We start from the raw sequence: 9,280 nt of genomic DNA on the forward strand, positions 1-9,280 counted from the left end.
GTTTTTGTTGTATAGTCTTTCATAGTAGCGTGGTAGCTCATACCTTATATGTAGTTTCTTGATTGTCTGGTCATCCCCTGCTATGTATGTTCATGCCGTCATATTTTATTGCTGGTTGTCCATGATCTAGGTCTACCATTTATATTGATCTCTTTAGCCTTAAAAGATAATAATGAAGGTTAGATGAAATGTACGTTGGTGCTCGGCAAGTGTGGTCGGGTGCTAGTCATGGCCCTTCAGTTTGGGTCGTGACAAACTTGGTATCAGAGCAAGTCTGTCCTAGGGGTTGTCTATGAGCCGTGTCTAGTAGAGTCTTGATTATGGATGTGTAGCGCGCCACATTTATAATCAGGAGGCTACATGACATCTAGGGTTGTTACCTTCTTCCTGAATCTAGATCGTGCGTAGAGTTGAGTCGTAAGTGTTTGTCTCTAATATTCACCTTGTTTTTTTCAGTGATGCCTTCGACTAGGAAGCAAACGATTAGTAGACGGCTTGATACAGCAGCGGGAGAGGGTACCAGTCAGGTGCCCCAAGTTCAGAGCAGGACAAAGTGAGGCTCAAAGTGAGATGCCCTCTCATACCTCATCTACTCCATCTCCTCCAGAGGATATTAGAAGGCACCCAGCGCCTCCAGTTCCTCCGTCTGGCACTCCAGACCAGGATATGCAGAGTGCTTTGCAGTTATTGACTAGCTTGGTAGCTGCTCAGGCTCAGAGGCAGAATACAGGTGCTGCTGAGAAACCAGTTAGTACAAGAGTTCGTGATTTTATTAATTTAGACCCTCCAGTGTTTACCGGATCAGACCCCAAGGAGGACCCACAAACTTTTATTGACCAGGTTCATCGTACACTTCGGGTTATGCATGTTAGTGATACAGAGGCAGTAGAGTTGGCTTCTTATCGGCTACGGGATTTAGCGGTTCTCTGGTATGATAGTTGGGAGAGATCCAGGGGTCCGAACCCTCCTCCAGCTGTGTGGAAGGAATTTTCTGAGGCCTTTCTTCGTCACTACTTGCCAGTTGAGATACGACGAGCTAGAGCTGATAAGTTCTTGAACCTTAGACAAGGTAATATGAGTGTGCGAGAGTACAGTATGCAGTTTGATTCTTTGGCAAGGTATGCTCCCCATATGGTGGCCGAGATGAGTGATAGGGTGCATATGTTCGTGAATGGGTTGGGACCACATCTAATAAATGAGTGTACGACAGCCTCCTTGGTGGAGGGCATGGATATTTCCCGTATTCAAGCTTATGCCCAGACCCTAGAGGATCGTAAGCGCCAGCAGAGGGCAGTTAGGGAGCAGGATAGAGGCCAGCATAAGAGGGCGAGATTTGCAGGGTATTCTGATGACTTCAGAGGCCGCATCAGGCCACAGTTTTCGAGGAGTTCGGCGCCACCTGTAGCTAGTGCTCCTCCACAGTTTCAGAGGCCTCGATATGATCGATCCTATTCTGGTCCAGGTCAGAGTTCGCGGGCATCTGGCTCGCAACATCACAGGGATACTAGTCAGATGAGACCCCCAACACCACATTGTGATCAGTGCGGCAAGGCCCACTTTGGACTGTGTCGTCGAGGTTCTGATGCATGCTATTCGTGCGGGCAGCCTGGCCATATGATGCGGGATTGTCCTAATAGAGGAGGTGATGGTATGGCTCAGCCGACTGGATCTGTGTCTGGTTCTTCCTCATCAGTTCGACCTCCAGCACGGGGTTTTCAGCAGTCGACAGGTCGTGGTAGGGGTAGAGGTGCAGTGCCGAGTTCGAGTGGTGCTCAAAATCGAACCTATGCTCTAGTAGGTCGACAGGATCTCGAGTCGTCTCCAGATGTTGTTACAGGTATTATATCTGTATTTTCTTATGATGTATATGCGCTGATTGATCCGGGATCTACATTATCATATGTTACACCCTTTGTGGCTAATAAGTTTGGCATTGAACCTGAATTGATAAGTAAACCCCTCGCGGTATCTACTCCGATAGGAGATTCTGTGATTGCTAGAAGGGTATATAGAGGTTGCACTGTGATGATTTGTAGTCGTCAAACCTCGGCAAATTTATTTGAGTTAGAAATGGTTGATTTTGATGTGATAATGGGAATGGACTGGTTGGCCTCATGCTATGCAAATGTTGACTGTCGTACGAAGATGGTTAGGTTCCAATTTCCGGGTGAACCCGTCATTGAATGGAAAGGGAACATTGCTACACCGAAAGGTAGGTTTATTTCCTATCTTAAGGCAAGGAAAATGATCTCAAAAGGTTACATTTATCATCTCGTTCGCGTTAGGGATGCGGAGGCGAAACCGCCTACTTTACAATCAATCCCTGTGGTTAACGAATTCCCAGATGTTTTCCCAGATGAACTCCCGGGCCTTCCTCCTGAAAGGGAGATTGAGTTTAGCATTGATGTGTTGCCTGACACTCAACCGATCTCTATTCCTCCATACAGAATGGCCCCGGCAGAGTTGCGAGAGTTGAAGGTGCAGTTGAAGGACTTGCTGGATAAGGGCTTTATTAGGCCTAGCACTTCACCTTGGGGTGCACCAGTCCTATTCGTGCGGAAGAAAGACGGGTCGTTACGGATGTGTATCGACTATCGACAGTTGAATAAGTCTACTATAAAGAACAAGTATCCACTTCCAAGAATTGATGACCTGTTTGACCAACTCCAGGGTGCCAAGTATTTCTCTAAGATTGATTTACGTTCAGGGTATCATCAGGTGAGGGTTAGGGAGAAGGATATTCCAAAGACGGCCTTCCGGACAAGATATGGGCACTTTGAGTTCTTGGTGATGTCGTTCGGGCTAACAAATGCCCCAACAGCTTTTATGGATCTCATGAATACTATATTCAGGCCCTATCTTGATGTGTTCGTGATTGTATTCATTGATGACATTCTAGTGTATTCTCGTTCGGAGGTGGAACATGCGGGCCACTTGCGGATAGTATTACAGACGCTTCAGGATCGTAAGTTATATGCTAAGCTCTCCAAATGTGAATTCTGGCTGAACTCAGTAGCATTCCTTGGCCATGTGATATCTGATGAGGGTATTAGTGTCGACACTCAGAAGATCGATGCAGTAAAGAATTGGCCGAGACCTACAACACCATCAGAAGTCCGCAGCTTCCTAGGGCTAGCAGGATATTATAGGCAGTTTGTAGAAGGATTTTCCTCTATATCATCACCATTGACTAAGTTAACACAAAAAGCTACCAAATTCCAGTGGTCTGACACTTGTGAACGTAGTTTTCAGGAGTTGAAGAATCGATTGACATCTGCACCAGTGCTCACTCTTCCTGAAGGAACAGAAGGTTATGTGGTATATTGTGATGCCTCAGGTATAGGTTTGGGGTGCGTATTGATGCAGCATGGGAATGTGATTGCTTATGCATCAAGACAATTGAAGAAGCATGAAAAGAATTATCCAACCCATGATTTGGAATTGGCTGCAGTAATATATGCTTTGAAGATATGGCGGCACTACTTATACGGCGTCCATGTTGACATCTACACAGATCACAAGAGTTTACAATACATCTTCAAGCAGAAAGAGTTGAATTTGAGGCAGCGTAGGTGGCTTGAATTATTGAAAGACTACGACGTCGAGATATTGTATCATCCCGGTAAAGCCAATGTTGTGGCAGACGCTCTCAGCCGTAAATCAATGGGAAGCTTAGTACATATTGAGGCAGGTAGATGGGGGTTGATTAAAGAGCTTCATCAGCTAGCCAATATGAGAATCAGATTGTTAGACTCTGATGACGGAGGTGTTACTGTACAGAATACATCAGAATCATCTTTGGTAGCCGAGGTAAAAGCACGACAATATGAAGATCCTATCTTAGTACGATTAAGAGAAAGCATTCAACAGTGTAAAAGTATGGCTTTTAGGATCGGAAAAGATGGGGCACTGAGATACCAGAGCCGATTGTGTGTGCCTAATGTGGCAGGGTTGCGAGAGAAGATTATGAATGAGATTCATCAATCCCGATATTCCATCCATCCCGGCTCGACAAAGATGTATCATGATGTCAAGGAGCAGTATTGGTGGGATAATATGAAGAAGTCTATTGCTGAATTTGTAGCCCAGTGTCCCAATTGTCAACAAGTAAAGATAGAACATCAGAAACCCGGTGGATTGCTTCAAAATATAGAGATTCCGACCTGGAAGTGGGAGGTGATTAATATGGACTTCATTATTGGATTACCTCGCTCTTATCATAAGTTTGACTCCATCTGGGTGATAATTGATCGACTTACAAAATGTGCCCATTTTCTGCCAGTGAAGACAACTTACGCGGCTGAAGATTATGCAAAGTTGTATATCAAGGAGATTGTTAGGCTTCATGGTGTGCCCATATCTATTATATCAGACCGAGGAGCTCAATTTACGGCTAACTTTTGGAGGTCTTTCCAGAAGGGTTTAGGCACACAAGTAAATCTCAGCACTGCATTTCATCCGCAGACTGACGGACAGGCTGAACGTACCATTCAGACACTGGAAGATATGCTACGAGCATGTGTTCTAGATTTTAAGGGGAATTGGGATGATCATCTTCCACTCATAGAATTCGCCTATAACAATAGCTACCATTCCAGTATTAAAATGGCCCCATACGAGGCACTATACGGGAGGAGATGTAGATCACCAGTTGGATGGTTCGAAGTCGGTGAAACAGAATTATATGGGCCAGATTTGATTCACCAAGCTATTGAGAAGGTGAAAGTGATACAGGAGCGATTGAGGACGGCACAAAGCAGGCAAAAATCTTATTCTGATGTCCGACGTCGTGATCTAGAGTTTGAGGTTGGTGATTGGGTTTTCCTGAGGATCTCACCAATGAAGGGTATTATGCGTTTTGGGAAGAAAGGTAAGCTGAGTCCAAGGTATATCGGGCCGTATAAAATTCTTCGACGGATTGGACAGGTTGCTTATGAGTTAGAATTGCCATCCGAATTGGAATTTGTCCACCCGGTATTCCATGTATCTATGTTGAGAAAATGTATTGGAGACCCTTCTCGAGTCGTCCCTATCAAAGATGTACAAGTTACAGAGGACCTATCATATGAAGAAGTGCCAGTGGCGATATTAGATCGGCAAGTCCGCAAGCTGAGAACAAAAGATGTAGCTTCCGTCAAAGTATTGTGGAGGAACAAAAATATGGAAGAAATGACATGGGAAGCAGAAAAGGAGATGAAGTCAAAATACCCTTACTTATTCCAGAATGAAGATAACAAGGATGCTGGTGGAAGACAGGATACATTGGAAGAAGAAACGGCTCTATGAGGTAAGCAATAATTTGAGAATACTCCTCCTTAATACAAAATGATGATATGTAGATAATGTAAATACGCATAATGCTTTGTGTAGACTTGTGAAACCATATGTTGGGCTTAATTACTTGCAAGTTTTGCTAGTGACCATTTTATAGGGGAAAATTGATCGGAAATTTCCATTGGAATCCACGATGATTTAAACTCCCCATAAACCCTTACATTCGAGGACGAATGTTCCTAAGGGGGGGAGGGTGTTACAACCCATATCCACATGTGTTAGTTCATGCCATATATTAGTTAACATAAATCCAAGAAGGAATTATCTTTGAGATGATAAGAAGTCAATCCTATTGGTCTTAAGTGATACAAGAGTGTATAAGGGTGATTAACCAGTATTAGAAGTTAAACGAATCAAGGATGTTGTAACTCGTATTTTCAGGTAATCTAGCGGTGCTTAATACACTCAAGAGGTCATTTATTAAGGTATTTTAATCATATAATATCCGTATCATAAGTCTTGAAGTCAAACGAGTTATGAAACAAAAGTCGACAAAAGTTGTCGCAACTTAGGTTCATAATTTTACTTAAACATTAGGTCAAATGTTTCTAATCTTTTCTCATAATTTACAAGGAATTACGGGGTGATCTACCAACCAAATTAAAGATCTATGAGTCTAGTTTCCAACGCATTAAACCGTTCATCGATACGATCTTGGAGTAGAGAGATATTCGCGTTTTCGCGAGACTGTGCCAAGCACCTCTCTATGGGGCCCACTAAGTCGGTTTAAGATATTTGGACCTATATAGGATGACTACAACCCGTTTTAAGTCATTTCTTTTCACTATTTTCAGACCTTAGAACCCTAGGAACATCCTCTCAAGGTTCTCTCAAGATTCAAGACCCAAAAAAGGGCAAACAACACAAATCAAGTGTCGGGAATTCCGTGGCGCTAGTAAGTCTCTTGTTCTTCTTGTTGTTGCTCATTTTTGTGTCGTTCCAGCCCGTGTGGGAGGTTGTTTTAAAGGGTTTATGTTCTGTAAATACTCCCTCATGTTCTTAATATCAATCCTAGGTGATTTCAAGCCTTCTAAAGTGATTCTAGTGCCGAAAAACACTAATTGATCGCTAGTTTCGTTTTTTTGTTGTGTGGCAGCATTGGAGGGATATTTCATGGAAATTTAAGGTCAAATTGGAGTTGTTCTTTCTGTATAAAGGTAAGGAACCTCTTACTCTATATGTATTTAAGATTATCCAAGTTGCGGCTAAGCCATTGAAGCTAGAACTTGTGAGATATATATCGAAAGGTTTGGTAGTAATGTTATTGTTTTGTGGACTGTTTTGCGTTGTTGTTGGGCTGCGTATTTTACTACTATCTTGTGGAGTTTTGGAGGAGGAAGGGTGTGGGGAAACACCATATATATGTAGGGTTATGGGCTGATAGTTATTCGTAACATTTCCAGATTGTTTGACACGACTATGGTGGTCGTCGTATGTATGGAGTGATTAGGCTGTGTGTGGACTATATTGGGAGGCTCAATATGTTTATTATTGATGTTGTTTGGGCTGTTTGGTGACTATTTTGAATGGTGTGAGGTCATATATATAGGGGAGGTGCTGTCCGTTTCATCGTAAAATAGGTTGTGGTCGATACATAATAGTTATGACGCTTAAATGATAACGATAGTATCGTTTCTCTTATTGTAGACTAAGGAGTTTTGACAATTGCATAGCTTGAGATTGGGGAAGTATATACAAGGTATGTGAGGCTATCCCTTTCCTTCTTTTGCACGACTCCGATTGTACATAATGTAATGAACGAGCTTCCAAAGATACTCTACTCTTAGAAGCTAGCAGTACTTACATTGTTTTCCCTCTTATGGAACGATTGATGTTAATGTTGCTTCTCTTATTCTTATGTTATCAATGTTATTGGTACTTCCTGATTCTTATAAGGTTCATAGTGAAGAGTTAGTCCTAATAACGTGTACAGAGGATACCGACCTTACGTCACTCCGAAAGGTTTAGAATGTGATTCCATGAGTCGAGCATGCATTATATATATGTATCTATTTTACTCTACCGAGCCACGCTATAGTTGGCCGGGTACGACACCTATTGTGCAACCACTGATCAGTTGGGTTTTACCGAGCTCCACGTGGCCGGGTACGATTCTACCGAGCCTATTATGGCCGGGTACGATATGATGATGATGATGCCCACAGAGGCGAATGCTTTAAAGGTTTATGTATTTATACATATGTATCATGCATTTCATGTAAGTAGCCCTCAGAGGTACTAAGATGTTACAGGTGGTATATTCTTTATCCTTGCTTACATTACTGATCGTATTTATGGTTCCTTGCCTTACATACTCAGTACTTTATTCGTACTGACGTCCTTTTATTTGTGGACGCTGCATGTCGTGCTGCAGGTCCTGATAGACAGACAGGTGCAGCTCCCCCACCACAGTAGACTGTCCAGTTCAGCGGTGATTGGCGAGATCCCTTCTCCGGACTTGCCTTGGTCTTGGTATGCAATTTTTGTTATAGACATTATGGGTATGTCGGGGCCCTGTTCCGGCTATGTTGCAACACTTATGTTCTTTTAGAGGCTCATAGACAGGTGTCGGCTCATGTATAGTTTGGTATGCCTTGTCGGCTAGTTTTTGTTGTATAGTCTTTCATAGTAGCGTGGTAGCTCATACCTTATATGTAGTTTCTTGATTGTCTGGTCATCCCCTGCTATGTATGTTCATGCCGTCATATTTTATTGCTGGTTGTCCATGATCTAGGTCTACCATTTATATTGATCTCTTTAGCCTTAAAAGATAATAATGAAGGTTAGATGAAATGTACGTTGGTGCTCGGCAAGTGTGGTCGGGTGCTAGTCATGGCCCTTCAGTTTGGGTCGTGACAGCGGGGCCCTCAATGATTAACCATAATAAATATCTAGAATTTAGGATAGACCATTTAGTGAATTTCATGGCCTTCTCCAAAAAATAATAATGCGTTAAACTCTTTAGGCGCGGCTCGATTTAATTACATTCTTAAATTCGGGTGCGCATTTATGTGACCCAAATTCAAATCTCAACGGAGTCGAAATGTGTTAACAACTACGGGTGCATTGATTGTGACGTGGTTCGAGATGCATTTTCACGACGTTGCAATTCTATAAAAATAAATGATAATAATAAAAGCGGTTTAAACTTAATAAAAGCACGTAAGTCATAACATGTATTTAAATCAGATATTTAGCCATTATAACAATTTAAGCGACCGTGCTAGAACCACGGGATTCGAGGGTGCCTAACACCTTCCCTCGGGTCAACAAAATTCCTTACTTAGAATTTCTGGTTCGCAGACTTCATTTGGAAAAGTCGAAAATTTCCTCGATTTGGGATTCAAGATAAACCGGTGACCTGGGACACCAAAAACCAAACCTTTCCCAAGTGGCGACTCTGAATTAAATAAATAATCCCATTTCGAATATTGTCACTTAAATTGGAAAAACTCCCCTCGCGCATTTTACCCTTCGGGGCGGGCGCGCAAAAAGGAGGTATGACAAGAAGTGATTCATATTAGGGTAACTGATAATAGGCGAAATCTAGGTGATTTAGCTATTGTTTATGCTTCCACTTGATTATATTCCGATGTCATATTATGGTCAATTGATGAAAAATAGGCTCTAATTGTGATATGTATACATTGCAGGATGAGGAGCCTAAATGATTCTTTCAAGAGGAGATTGGAATAATTTATGAGCAATAACAACCCTTAGGAGTCGAGTGTGCGCAAGGACGAGACGGAAAAATGGACAAAATCGAGCTACTGAAGCGTGCGAACTACTGCGCGAAGTCCCAAACTTCTCGCAATAGTTCGCGAGTGTTTCTGCCTGGAAGCCAAGAGAAGCGCGCGAACTATCGCGCGAACTCCATACTTCGCGCTATAGTTCGCGCGTGTCCTATCCGGAGAGACTTTATTTAGGGGTAAAATTGGAATTCGTT

This window comes from Nicotiana sylvestris, chromosome 10 (genome assembly GCF_000393655.2).
Source record: "Nicotiana sylvestris chromosome 10, ASM39365v2, whole genome shotgun sequence".
Lineage (NCBI taxonomy): Eukaryota > Viridiplantae > Streptophyta > Magnoliopsida > Solanales > Solanaceae > Nicotiana > Nicotiana sylvestris.